General features: G+C 42.4%; 1 protein-coding gene across 5 annotated transcripts in view; it reads right to left on the reverse strand.

Moving 5' to 3' along the window:
- Window positions 1–13,495, reverse strand: part of nlgn2a (neuroligin 2a) — a 440,867-nt gene that overhangs the window by 184,076 nt on the left and 243,296 nt on the right. The window lies entirely within an intron of this gene.

Consider the following 13,495-nt stretch of genomic DNA (forward strand, 5'->3'; position numbering starts at 1 on the left):
GCTAACTGCTTATTTGCTATTACTTTTACCATCATATTTGTACATGTCATATTTGCTGATGTTGCTCTATTGTTGTTGTTGTTGTTGTTTGCTGTTGTTGTTTTTGTCTCTCTGTCTAATCCCCCTCTTGTCCCCACAATTTCCCCCTCTGTCTTCTTTTTTTTCCCTCTTTCTATCCCCTCCTGCTCCGGCCCGGCTGCACTAAATGATAATATAAATACATTTAATAAAGTCAAATACAAATAAGGCAACAAGAGAAGTATCCTACACTTCTCTTTTGTAAAGTAAATCTGAACAGCCGACATGGGCATCTACATCAACTATATGATTTGCCTGAGAAGCTGAACAGGACACAAAAAAAGAAAAAAAAAAAAAAAAAAAGAAATGCTTTGCAAAATGAGCAAGGTATTCATATTTTTTAAAACAATAAGAGGAAACATTCCCACACTTCACATGTTTTCACCCGCGATGTTGATGCGAGTGGCGGTGCTGAATCCTACGAAAGAACACGAGGGCTGTCGTCACAACTATGCCAACAAATGTATTTGTCGGCGACAAATTTTAATTGTTAACATTTGTCGACAAAACGTTGCACTCCTACAACAACACAAAACTTCCTCGTTATGGACCAATCACAGTTAAGACGGGAGAGTTGCAATCACAAACCTTAAAATTTTGTGCACAAGTGTACATGAGGGTCTTGTGGGATGATCTCTGATGTTAAGCAGAAATAACTTTTTTTCCGAGCACAGCTTCGTATCTCATCAAAACAAAGCAGAAGAGAGCAAGAGCCAAAAACCAAAAAAACAACAACAAAGGGTCCTGATCTATTAAAGGTTTGCGTGTAGTAAAACATGTACAAACCTAACACCACACGCAAAGGTTGTGCGCAGAGGATTGTGTTTCTTAAGTGAGCAAAGGAAAACCCAATCCATTTAGCATGTCTGTCAGAATATGTAGAATAAATGCTGATTATCAGAATTCCCACACGACTGGAAAAAGATACAAATATAATCATTTTGCGCTCGTAATCTGATTTATTAATACAAAACTGTTCCCCAGGCGCTGTTTAGGGTTGCAAACTGGTACAGTTAAGCACAAACGGTTTTTGAGAAAGGAGGCAACCAGGCTGCAAAGATGGACAGAGAATACTCCGTCCAACGTGTGTGCGTCAACATATTTGAGCTGTCATCAATACAAAAAAATAGACATATTGTCTATTCAGCAATATCACTGCCAAATAGTACTACAACTGTTGGATTAATTAAGGGGCTGTTTAAAACTAATTCAAATCATTTGTTTTGGTGTCTGCTGGCGTTAAGGTTTGTTTGTGTTAGTTTTTTCTTCATATAAGAGATACAATTAATTTATATACAAAAACTTCTTGCACCATACATTTTCATGCATTGTTGCATGCATTTCTGGATCATTCCAGACACAGCAACACAACACCAGCACCACCCAAAGTGCACCTTTGCAAAGTGTGGTTCTGTTGTCTCGATGACACATTCGACAGTATGTCACCCAGAAAAGGTGATGTGTGCTGCATATTTCAGAACATGACCAAACAGCAAATGAGTTAGAACATATGATGTCACTGATGTGGAGGGAAGGAGTGTTCCCATGGGGACAACACACAAAAGTCTTAATCAGGGGTGTCAAACTTGCTGCCCGCGGGCCAATTACGGCCTGGAAACAATATTTTGTGTCTCTCCCCTTAATAATGTTAGTTTGGCCATTAATGGCACTTTCCAATATTGTGTGTGGAGCTGAATGAACCCACCAATCAAGGTGGGGTGTATATGGCTTTTGGGGGTGGTACATTAACCGGGCTTGATGCAAGCAGATAAAACATTTCTAAATGAGTGAAAGTTACAGCAGCGTTGCCATGGAGAGTTTTTTTCCGTGCCTGGCTGCCTCGTTTCTCTTGAGCATATGAAGATATTCGTCTTAGCGTTCACATTTCTAAAAAAAAAAGTTTTTTAAATGCTGCACGGTGGGACATTATAAGTAAATATATGTCTCTCTCTGACAAAATAATTCAAAGTGATGCCTACACGGCGGGATAAAAGAAAATTAAGGAACTCAATGTAGCCTAAAGTAGTCTGCAGTCACATAACGACGTCTGCAATACCATTCCCTGACAACCCGGACCAATTATAGGGTCGCACTGCTATTTGTAGGTCATTATTTTTATTTGCATTGCCTCACACGATGAACATTACATTTATGAGTGTCGAGTCAAAAGAAAAGCGCTATGAAAATCTAATCCATTATTATTATTTTTATGTGATACTGCTGTTGTAAACGTATTTATGGGAACAAAAAAACAAACAAATAACAGCACTTCTTTTTCCTGTAACAGCACAGCGGATAACACCCTGGGAGCAGTCGCCTTTTTGCGCGCGCTATCCCGGTACTTTGTAGCTTCTACAAATGCCATGGTGCTCATGTCATCGTGAAAGACATGAACATCGAGCACAAGAACAAAGGAGACAGTTAACTGGCTATCTTACGCCGATGGGCGTGCTGCTAAAAAGGAAAAAAAAAACGCAAATGATGCACATCGTTGAAATGACGTCCTCCATGCATCGAGACGTTCTCCGTGCGCCGGCTAAACACGACAGTTTCAATATATTCCACATCCCCAAACTTGTATTTACTTATTTTCTTAGTATTTCTTAATTTGTTTATTTATTTTGTGTTAAAAAAATTCCAATCTTCTCAAATGTCGTTATTTAAATTTTTTAACAAAGCTTTTGTAGTGGAATATCTCACCTGCCTCACTTAGACTCGACCTCCAGCGGGGCCCTTGGTAAATTTCTGATCTTAATAGATCACACGCAACATGCCCACTAATGGTACACACAATTTTTGAGTTTGCACACGCTGTTTAGTGCTTGTTATTTGGATCTTGGACTAGCTGCCAACGGCACACTTTCAGCTTTCATAATAAAAAAGCGCCTGTCTGACAAAATAGGTGTCTCGGTAAAATAGCTATTGCAAGCTTGGTTTCTTTCACATTCGCTGTGTTCTATAATTATTTGGTGTTTTGTTGAATTTATTACAAAACATAATTTACATTACTGAAGTATTTGAATGAAATTCAGTTCAACTTGCATGTCAAAAAAATCCTGAAAAAAGCAAACTTTGTTTTTAATAAACATTTGTAGTTTCTATTTTTTTAGTACCGATTCAGCCACCGTTTAAGCACTGGCGCCGTTTCAGAAGTACCTATTTGTGACAAAAATTAGGGCTGTTACTGTTTAAACTCATTCGATTAATCACCAAGTAGATTAATCGGGCAATTAATTAATATCACCTTAACCACTGAAAGGCGGAGCTTGTTGTTATATGGTCAGTGATCAGTTCTATGCATACATCAAAAAACCGTTTAGGTTTTGAGCAAATAAATGACTTCCATCCACCCATCCATCTTCTTCCGCTTATCCGAGGTCGGGTCGCGGGGGCAGCAGCCTAAGCAGGGAAGCCCAGACTTCCCTCTCCCCAGCCACTTCGTCCAGCTCCTCCCAGGGGATCCCGAGGCGTTCCCAGGCCAGCCGGGAGAGATAGTCTTCCCAACGTGTCCTGGGTCTTCCCCGTGGCCTCCTACCGGTCGGACGTGCCCGAAACACCTCCCTAGGGAGGCGTTCGGGTGGCATCCTGACCAGATGCCCGAACCACCTCATCTGGCTCCTCTCGATGTGGAGGAGCAGCGGCTTTACTTTGAGCTCCCCCCGGATGACAGAGCTTCTCACCCTATCTCTAAGGGAGAGCCCCGCCTCCCGGCGGAGGAAACTCATTTCGGCCGCTTGTACCCGTGATCTTGTCCTTTCGGTCATGACCCAAAGCTCATGACCATAGGTGAGGATGGGAACGTAGATCGACCGGTAAATCGAGAGCTGTGCCTTCCGGCCCAGCTCCTTCACCACAACGGATCGATACAGCGTCCGCATTACTGAAGACGCCGCACCGATCCGCCTGTCGACCTCACGATCCACTCTTCCCTCACTCGTGAACAAGACTCCGAGGTACTTGAACTCCTCCACTTGGGGCAAGATCTCCTCCCCAACCCGGAGATGGCACTCCAACCTTTTCCGGGCGAGAACCATGGACTCGGACTTGGAGGTGCTGATTCCCATCCCAGTCGCTTCACACTCGGCTGCGAACCGATCCAGTGAGAGCTGAAGATCTTGGCCAGATGAAGCCATCAGGACCACATCATCTGCAAATAGCAGAGACCTAATTCTGCAGCCACCAAACCGGATACCCTCAACGCCCTGACTGCGCCTAGAAATTCTGTCCATAAAGGTTATGAACAGAATCGGTGACAAAGGGCAGCCTTGGCGGAGTCCAACCCTCACTGGAAACGGTTCCGACTTACTGCATAAATTACTTGCACTCAAGAAAAACATTTGAAATTTGTTCTTGTTTGACATTCTGCCCGTAAAATTGCACTTGGGTCAAAATTTTGGGATCTAATTAAAGCTTATCTAAATCAAGCAGACAAATCATTTACTGTGATTAATCGCTACTAATCAAAATGCAAAAGTGTCATTAATCTGACTAGAAACCGTAATCGCTTGACAGCTCTAGTAAAAATAAACCTCGACTTATTAAAGATTCATACTACAGTGGTTTCCTATTGCAGTTGCCATTACATGCATTTAGGTCTAACGAGCAGGCCTAACGAGTCAGCGCCACACAGACACACACTGGCAATGTCACGCTGCAAGTGGAGTTTCATGTAGCTTGACGGCGCGATTGCCCTTTCCGCCCGTCCCCGCCCAAGTAGGCCCAAAATGTCTCATTGAATATTTAATGCGTGTGGCGGTCTAATGACGGCGGGGACCCAGAGCTCGCTTCTAATTATACAGGCTTCCACCGCTGAGTCATCAAGGCCGCCACGGGTCGCGGCGCCTCACCTCTGCTCCACTCTCGTCCATCCCAACTCCCTCATCGTCGCCTCCCTTTCCGCTGCCCTCAGTCCGGGGCCACTCGTGACCTTGCGTGCCCTTTGTTTTGGCAGCCGGCATCTCCCGGTTGGCCTTTGCGCCGCTCGCCGTCTGTTTAAGCCCGTCTGCCTCCAAATGACATTAAATCCACATTACATGTCTATGTATAGTAAACTGGAGCAGACAGGAAGCAGAAGTGCAGTGAGAAGAAGGACAGGCCGTATTTAAATGGCTGCATTAGCCTGCTGTTAGACGTGAAGCGCTGCCACCGCTTTGGCACACTGCATACTGATGAATATGCAGAGCAGCTGCAGTGACGTGCGAGCAAATAGAGTGTGTAGAGAATAATAATAATAATTGTCCTATTCTCCTTTTCCTTCATTGCTCGAGAGCACTCATGCAAAGTGATGAAGGGCTGAAAATAGACCATCACAGTCTTGGCCCAGTAAAAAGCCACTCTGCATGAGTGCATGTGTGTACTGTGTGTAACATCCACCCCCCTGCACATGCACGTTGGCTTGCATGCTTAAGTGCATGTTCAACATGTCTTAGCTTGGCAAGGTGGCTCCTTTCTCTGCTCTCTTATCATATCGGGGGTGGGGTGGGGGGGACAGTGGTTAAAAATAGACGCGCACGTGTCTTAAAAAGCATTTTCCATTTGCATTAGCATGCATGAGCACTTCTCTTGAAAGAGAGCTGAGGTTTTGCTCCAAGTTTCTGCCTACAGGAGAGATGTGTTATTCGTTTTAAAGCCACTGGTAAATACAACTGGTCAGGGGTGTGTCAGTTTGGTACGGTGGCACCTCAACTTAAGAGCGCCCCAAATTAAGGGTGTTTTCAGATGAGAGCTGTCTCTCGGGTAATTGTAATGTCACGGTGATCCGCGCAAAATATCTGGTTTACTCACGAGCATTATTATACAGAGATGGACATGACTTTGTTTTCCAACCATGGGAAGGAAGAAAGTGAGTGTGAAGGACAGTCCTCAAAAGTGAAATGAAAAAAACATCATTCAAAACATGACAGAGGGTATTACCAACTTGGCAAAACAATTTGAGCGTATCACTGCTAGTCAAATGCGTCTAATGCCAGTTATCCATCCATCCATCCATTTTTCTACCGCTTGTCCCTTTCGAGGTTGCGGGGGGTGCTGGAGCCTATCTCAGTTGCATTCCGGCGGAAGGCGGGGTACACCCTGGACAAGTCGCCACCTCATCACAGGGCCAACACAGATAGACAGACAACATTCACACTCACATTCACACACTAGGACCAATTTAGTGTTGCCAATCAACCTATCCCCAGGTGCATGTCTTTGGAGGTGGGAGGAAGCCGGAGTACCCGGAGGGAACCCACGCAGTCACGGGGAGAACATGCAAACTCCACACAGAAAGATCCCCGAGCCCAGGATCAAACCCAGGACCTTCGTGCCACCGTGCTGCCCTTAATGCCAGCCATGAATGTTAAAATATCTAAACGTTGGACATTTATCAATGAAAATGTGGAGCCGCTGCTGATGCTGTTTGACGAAGAAGCAGCTGGTATGAGATACCACAGGACATTTTTACATTGTAATACTACAGTTGTTAGTAGTACATCTTTTTGTATTTTTTAATACAATATTTCTTACATAAGTTTGTTTTTCCTTTGTGTTACATGTTACAATTATACTGTTTTTGGAAGGCAAGCACCAATTACAATTACCAATGACATTGCTTTCTATCAATTTTAATTGACGTTGATTTGAGACGCAAGTATTTTGAGTTAAGAGCTCCGTCACAGAACCAATTAAGCTCACAAGTTAAGGTATTACTGCACAAGGTCAAGGTACAGTTCATTTTGGGTACAGTAAGGGAACACATTTCGAAACATAAAACTTACTATAGCTGTCATGATGTTTTGTAAGAAAAAACTGCAATCTGCTAGCTGGTAATGCGCCATTAAATGAAACAATACATAATAATGTTGTTTTACCAGGAAGCTCAAGTGTTCCCAAACAACGGAAGAGGGTTTTCCAGGTCCTGCTTCTCCTTTTCCTTGTTTCACTTTGATCCCAAGCCATGACTCCTGCTAGCCAGAGGCTGGTCTACATTGTAATTCTTTACAGAGTAGACGTATAATTCCATGCAAGGCAGTTTTACTTCCTGTACCTCATGTTGGTCCAATAATGCTAGCATCTACGCTATTACTAACACAACGCAAGAGCTGTCCAGCAATATGAAAATACGGAGAGGACGTGTTGCAATGACGCCATGGCAACAGCCCCGATGAGCATGTCACGGTCGTGCAGGCCGGCTGTTGGTGTGACCCCAGGATGCAGAGATAAGTATAGTGACGTGCAGGTAAAAGTCATTTTAATAGGAACATCCATCCATTTTCTACCGCTTGTCCCCCTCGGGGTCGCGGGCGTGGCCTGAGCCTATCCCAGCTGCACTCTGTACACCCTGGACAAGTCACCACCTCATCGCAGGGTCAACACAGTTAGACAACATTCACACACCGTTGCCAATTAGCCTACCCCAGGTGCATGTCTTTGGAGGTGGGATTTCATGGAGAAAACCCACACAGTCAAGGCAAGAACATGTGAACTCCCCACAGGAAGACCCGTGGAGCCCGGGAATCGAACTCAGGACCTTCTCGCATGAGCGCCACCTTAATAGAAACAATACAGGCAAAATAAAACATAGAATTTGAAATTGTATTGCTATTTACCCCTTTTTAGTTATTGACTTTACAGCATAATCTTAATTTTAGCTTGAATAATTATATTTTGGCTATTCCAGTTTATAAAATGGTAAAAGTGAGAAAAGAACAACTAAAAATTGTGAATTTGGGTTCACCCCACATATTTAATGATTCTGCAACATCTCGAGGATGCTTAATTTAAGAATTGCAAGTTAAAAACATTTTGTTTTCAGAATAAAATACTTATTTCTAGCTTAAAAATCATGCTAATTTCCTGATATAGAAATCTTAAATTAGAATGTTTTATCAAGTAAAACTAACTCGCTGCATGGACAGATAGTTTCACTAGTTTTTAGTATTTCTTTTTTCCCTAAAATCTTGTCTTTTTATCTTATATTTAGTCAGCTCTTTTTTGCAGTGTAGATAAACCATCCTAATTGCTATCCAGTAACAGGTGCAGAGAACACAAATCACCTTAGGGATATGTAATGAAAAATTGGAAATTTGGATGCATGCTTGAAATAATTCAAACCATACACAAAGTAACCTAGCACGTCAGGAAATGATACAAAGGAGAATAATGAGCAAAGTATCAACACTACTTGAAAAGTTTAAAAAGGAGGACACTATTGAATGTTTACTCAAACCTCCAAACACACCAGCAGCTCCAAGTCGACCATGCTGTGATCTTGAAAGGTTGGCTTGCTTGCTAGCTGCTTGCCTCTTGGTAATCTGTATGTTTTCCAGCAGGGACAGCCTAAATCTCCCAGTCTGCCGCCATGCCAGGGAAAACAAAGCCCTCACCTAATCACAATGAATCCCTGCCACATTTCACACGGCACTTTGATTCAGACTTGGTACCCGAGCACAGAGCGGCGGGCTGAATGACAATAAGGAGGGGTGGTGGGCCAAGAGAGTAGACTCGTTTATGATGATGATGTTTTTATGGACGTGCGGACGCCGGTTTTAGCTTTGGTGCACACAAGCTAAATTTAGCAGAATGACTATTTAGAAGTGAAATATCTGCCACTGACTGCATGAGGGAGAACAAAAAGTTGGAAGAAAAAAATGACATTTGACCGTTAAAATGATAGATATGCTTTAAAGTTATTACCTCCACCAAGGAGTATTTGCAATGTGCTACTTGCACATAAGGTGTGTTATTCCAGGAGACCTCAATCCTTAAACTTGCAGTAAAAGTGACTTTGCCAAAGTGCCTTTTGGGGAAGAAGGCGGCCATTCGGTATATTTTTAGATTCAACCTCCTTCTAGTGTTCTCATCCTGTCCTTTCTCCCTCCACTCTGTGCATCCCTTTATTATTGTAAGCCTGCTCACCCTCACCGCTGAAACAGCCCCGTGCGCTCACGTATTACCTGGGTCACACAGTTCACTGTCACCTGCGTGTGTCTGCCATGGAGTCATTTATTTTGACAGGCTCGCTTTTTGTAACGTACTACATCCTGTTCCCTCCACACCAACCTGTCCTGGTCCACTGCAACAGTTCGAATAAATGCTGTGAAGGGGAGGTCAAGTAGGCAACTTGCTACGGTTTCTTGTTATTTGTTGGAAATAACTTCAACAGCAGGACAAATGCGAAAGAGTCCACACAAGCACAATTGGAAGGCACCAGTGCGTAAAGCTGCTTAAGTTTGCGGACGACACTACCCTCATCGGGCTCATCTCGGATGGCGACGAGTCCGCCTACAGGAGAGAGGTGGACCGGCTGGCGTCCTGGTGCAGTCTCAACAACCTGGAGATGAACGCCCAGAAAACAGTGGAGATGATCTTGGACTTCAGGAAAGTCAAAGCCCCACCATCCCCCCTCACCCTGATTGACTCTCCCACCCCTGTCTCCATTGTGGACCGTTTCTTGGGCACCACCATCACCCAGGACCTCAAATGGGAGCCGACCATCAGCTCCCTCATCAAGAAGGCCCAGCAGAGGATGTACTTCTTGCTGCAGCTGAAGAAACTTAAGGTGCCGACCGAGATGCTGGTGCAGTTCTACTTAGCCATCTTTGAGTCCATCCTCACCTCCTCCATCACTGTGTGGTTCTCCGGCGCCACAGTACAGGACAAGCATCGACTGCAGCGCATCGTACGTGCTGCTGAGAAGGTGATTGGCTGCAAGCTCCCACCCCTCCAGGACCTGTTCTCCTCCAGGACCTGTTCTCCTCCAGGACCAAGAGGCATGTGGGTCGGATCACAGCTGACTCTTCTCACCCTGGACACAAACTATTCTCCCCTCTCCCCTCAGGCAGGACACTACGGTCCATACAGACCCACACCTCCCCGCCACCTGAACAGTTTTTTCCCCTCGGCCATCAGACACATGAACAATAACACAATCTGATAGCTCAGTTACAGCTCATGTTCTTCTATTCTGTGTTATATGTGTGAGTAAAATAGTATAAGTAAATTTCCTAGTTTGTGAACCAGTTCTCAAACAACGGCAATAAAAACTATTCTGTTCTGATTCTGAATAAGGTTTGTGTTTAGGTTCCTATTTATATATACACGGGCAAAAGACAAAACTGAAAAAAAATATCCGACTATTTATTTATCTTTTGTAAATATAGTTTTTGTAAACCCCAAGGTACAAAGGATGGCTTTTTTGTCCTTTCACTCTATGTTTGCTGTATTTTGACCATCATTTTTGTTGCCTTACTCCAAATACATAATTCTTCCCAAGAGGGTTTTTGTCATGAAAGGGCATACAAGTCCTTAATTTTTCAAATGGCATAAAACCATTTTGGATTTAAATATCTTTGTTTAACTTTTTTTTTGCTCAACTTTAATAAACCTTAGCCCCTAAAACATATCAAACATGTAATGTTTCTTTTTTAACCCTTTAAAGGCCTTTTCATCAAATTATGTCATACTTTTCAATTACCAGGAGTATACATTTGCAGAACATAAGTTATTTTACCCATTTAAACCTGTGACATTATCTGATCAAAATGTCTTTAAAAAAAAGGTAAAAAACTAAACAAACCAAGAAAAAAAAATGCATGTTTGATATTGTTTAGGTCTGAATCTTACATGGATGCTGCATTTTCTTTTTGTTTTGCACATTTTAAATTATGTTTTGTTGAGTCATGTTTATTTGATTGTGTTTTTTTCACAAATTAAAATGGGCCTTTTGTATTTAAAATGTATTTATGTATATGTTAAGTTTATTAATAAAGCCATATAAATAATATACTTATAGTCGAGGTTTCTGTGGTTTATCCGTTATACAGTGCTCAATACCGGGGTAAGGCGGAATATACGTTAGGCCAGGAAAAAGGTCTGCGTTTTTTCCTGACCTAACGTAAATAATATACTTATGTTGTATTTTATGTGTTTCATACTAGTTATTAATTTTACCCATAATTTGGTAATACATTAATTTAAGTGACAAACAAGTCTTAGAAAACCACTTGGGAGCCGAACGAACCGGCTCTTTTTAGTGAGCCGGCCCAAAAGAGCCGATTCTTTACAAAAAGCCAGAATTCCCATCACTACAGCAGACACCAACATTAATTCTCTCCCAGTGTTTTTTCTTAAATATGTTAGTTTTTGCAGAGGAGATATATTATTAATTTATTTAGATGTATTACTTATATAGCTCCTATTAAGGTTGTACGGTATACCGGTACTAATAAATTACAGCGGTACTAATGAATTCAAAACAGTACTATACTGCCTTTAAATAATACCGGTACTGTTTTTCATCTGCATGCTGCCGTGCAGCGGTGTGTACAGAGCGGAGGATCATGTTGAGTATGTTAGCGTGCGCACACACTCACAGAGTGCACACGGGGAAAACGCGAGGAGAAGAAAAATGGCACATAAAGGCAATTCTACTGGTTAATAGAGAGGGTGTGTGAAGCGCAACATGAAGGTATTTGGGCTTCAGAACTACTGACAAAGATGACGCTTTGAACACCGAAGTGTCGCGCTGCTTTAAAACATGCCTCGCCAAAGGTGGCATGATTAAAGTACTACCACCTTTGCTTCAAACTTAGCTAAACAATTAAATAACAAGCAGTCAGATCCACAGGTAATAAAGTTAACTAGCTCCTCTGCTGTGCACATACAGATACATAACATGTAGATTTGTAGACAAGCACACAACTCTTTGGCTTAATGCCAAATATTACCAGAGCCCAAACTGCCCATGCAACAAGAGAAATTACTGAATTTTGTAACAAATTCCTACAATTTGTGTTTTATCTTTAACAATGTGGGTTTTACCTGATACACGCCTAATCTGTGTACTTTTAGCCATAGTATTGTTTTTAGTATTTACAAATCATTGAATTTTTCTTAAAGCACAGACACAGAGTGGCAACCATAAATCATGAAGCATTTACTAAAATGTTAATAAAGCTTTCTATTTTATTCTAACCTTATCCTAGATTAGGTCAGACTATATGTAATATACAAAATTGTAAATTGTTCTTTGAGTGCAACAAGAAAAAGCCCAATGTGTTTAGTGCCTTTTAATTGTTTGCTCTCTGAGTGCAATAAGAACCATATGTTAGCCATATCATAGGATTTTTTGTTAAAATTATCCATCCATTCATCCATTTTCTACCGCTTATTCCTTTCGGGGTTGCTAGGGGCGCTGGAGCCTATCTCAGCTACAATCGGAATTAAAGCTAAAAATGTTTGTTTTTTTGTGGTCCCCTTTATATTGAAAAGTATCGAAATAAATGTGTGTACCGGTACCAAAATAGCTTCAACCAAATTTTTCGGACTATAAGTCGCTATATTTTTAATTGTTTGGCCGGGGGTGCGACATATACTCAGGAGCGACTTATGTGTGAAATTATTTACACATTACCGTAAAATATCAAATAATATTATTTAGCTCACGTAAGAAACTAGACGTATAAGATTTCATGGGATTTAGCGATTAGGAGTGACAGATTGTTTGGTAAACGTATAGCATGTTCTATATGTTATAGTTATTTGAATGACTCTTACCATAATATGTTACGTTAACATACCAGGCACGTTCTCAGTTGGTTATTTACAGCATTTATCAAACTTTTTTCACTAAGTACCACCTCGGAAAAAACTTTACTCTCCAAGTATCACTATAATGACCAACATTAAAATACAGTAGCACCAGGGGTGTCCAAAGTGCGGCCCGGAGGCCATTTCCGAACCACAGGTGGAGTTTTGTTGGCCATGTTGACGATGTTGACTAAAGCAGGTTCCATTGTGTACAATTTACGAAAAGCCACAGTGTCCAAATGCAACATGCATACGAATGAGATCTTTTTTGTACTCTTCATTCCTCTACTTGATGACACCCACCACTGAAGTGCTCCTCTATCTGGAGAGTGTGAGCCCCCCTACCCGGCAGCCACTCGACCTGCTATCCGCTGTTGCCGAAGAGCCCCCCCCCCCCCCCCCGCCGCCGCCGCCACACTTGTCATTACCAGCAGCCATCTTCACTCCGAGTATCTCCTCTCTCAACCACTTGTGTGTGAAGAGCATTGTATGTTATTGTTAGCCGAGTACATTGTGTTCTACATCATTCTCCCATGTGGCACAATGCATGTTATCAGCAGCATGCGTGTACATGTCACAGAGTCAGTATAATGCATGTCTTAGATGTCGCCGCCACCTCACGAGGCGAGCCAGCTCCATTTGGGACACCATGAAAGGCACTCTGGCAGACGAGGTGAAATCTCTTTGAATCAGACACCCAAAAGGCTTCAAACTCAAGCGTGTGCACGTGGACGCTCACAACAAGACCCTGAGAAGAAACATGTCTCTTGCCTTTTTATAGTGTTCAAGGTTTCCAATTAAGGGTGTTTTTGTCTCTTTGTTCCAGCGCTCCATCCTCAAGGCTCAT

Source organism: Nerophis lumbriciformis, linkage group LG05, assembly GCF_033978685.3.
Source record: "Nerophis lumbriciformis linkage group LG05, RoL_Nlum_v2.1, whole genome shotgun sequence".
In the NCBI taxonomy this organism is placed as follows: domain Eukaryota; kingdom Metazoa; phylum Chordata; class Actinopteri; order Syngnathiformes; family Syngnathidae; genus Nerophis; species Nerophis lumbriciformis.